The 1,161-nt window shown below is 25.8% G+C and overlaps 1 pseudogene; it reads right to left on the reverse strand.

Annotated features, from left to right (window-relative positions):
• Positions 1-320: 320 nt before the first annotated feature.
• On the reverse strand, positions 321-456 carry LOC137833750 (U1 spliceosomal RNA; annotated as a pseudogene).
• Between the last annotated feature and the right edge of the window lie 705 nt (positions 457-1,161).

The raw sequence follows: 1,161 nt of genomic DNA on the forward strand, positions 1-1,161 counted from the left end.
CTATTCTTGCAGATTATGAGAAGATAATCCATTGACAAGTTTTTGTGGTAAAACTTTCTTTCGTAAAAGAGAATACATTCTTTTATGGTAAAAGACTCCAATTATAAAACTTAATCTCTATATTTCTAAATGGTCTAATAATTAGGATATTCTTGATTTAAGTCAACTTGAATAGAAGAGAATCAACATTAATGTTTACAGGTCCATACGGGCATAATATTGAAATGTTCTCCATTAAACATGAAATTAGATTTTATTGAAGAAAAAAATCAAATTTAAATCTAACTGCAAGGCAAAAACATAATCTTAACTTGATATTAGAAGGGGTTGCGCGAACACAAGTCCCACTACCACAAATTATGACCTTGGAGAAGCACCATTTCCAGGTGCAATGAAAGTCACTACCCCAAGCCATAGATATTCATGATCATCTATTGACCCCGTCCAGGTAAGTATATTGAGAAGTATTACACATCTCAATTTTATAGTTTATTCTTCCTATCACTATAACTAGTACTTTCGATGTGGGATTAAACTAGTGTGTTTACATCTATATCTAATTTTAATATCATACAAACTAACCAATTGTGTATCTAAATTTCAAAAAAGAAAAAAAATACTTTCATAATGAAATTTATTTTTCTTCTTCTAAGAAGTGTGGTTTAAAATTGATCATATTCTAATGTGCAATATTTTTATTTTTCAACTTTCATCACATAAATATATTAAGATCATTATCTGAATTTCATTCTATCTATAAAAAAAATATTTTGTTTGATTATTCTATTAATTGCACTCTTTATACTTGTACAACAATGATTCAACCAATTTTTAAGGTGTTCTTAAACTAGAGTGATAAATGAAACAAATGATAAAGGTAAGGAACTGAACAAGAAATCAAAAATAAAAAAAGTAAATTAAAAAAAGTGTTCTAAATCCTAGCAAATTTGAAAAGAAAATTATTGTCATAATTGAAAACATAAAATGTTTTAACAAACCAAACACTTTTTTGAAAAATAAATTCTAACATTGGATTAAAAGTTAGTTATGTGACTAATATATTACATTATTATTATTATTAAATAATGATTGACATCTAACCTCTTTCAATACATCAAACAAAGTTTAAATACTTTTCCATTTTGCATAGAAATGTAAAAA

The sequence above is a fragment of the Phaseolus vulgaris genome, chromosome 6 (genome assembly GCF_000499845.2).
Source record: "Phaseolus vulgaris cultivar G19833 chromosome 6, P. vulgaris v2.0, whole genome shotgun sequence".
Lineage (NCBI taxonomy): Eukaryota > Viridiplantae > Streptophyta > Magnoliopsida > Fabales > Fabaceae > Phaseolus > Phaseolus vulgaris.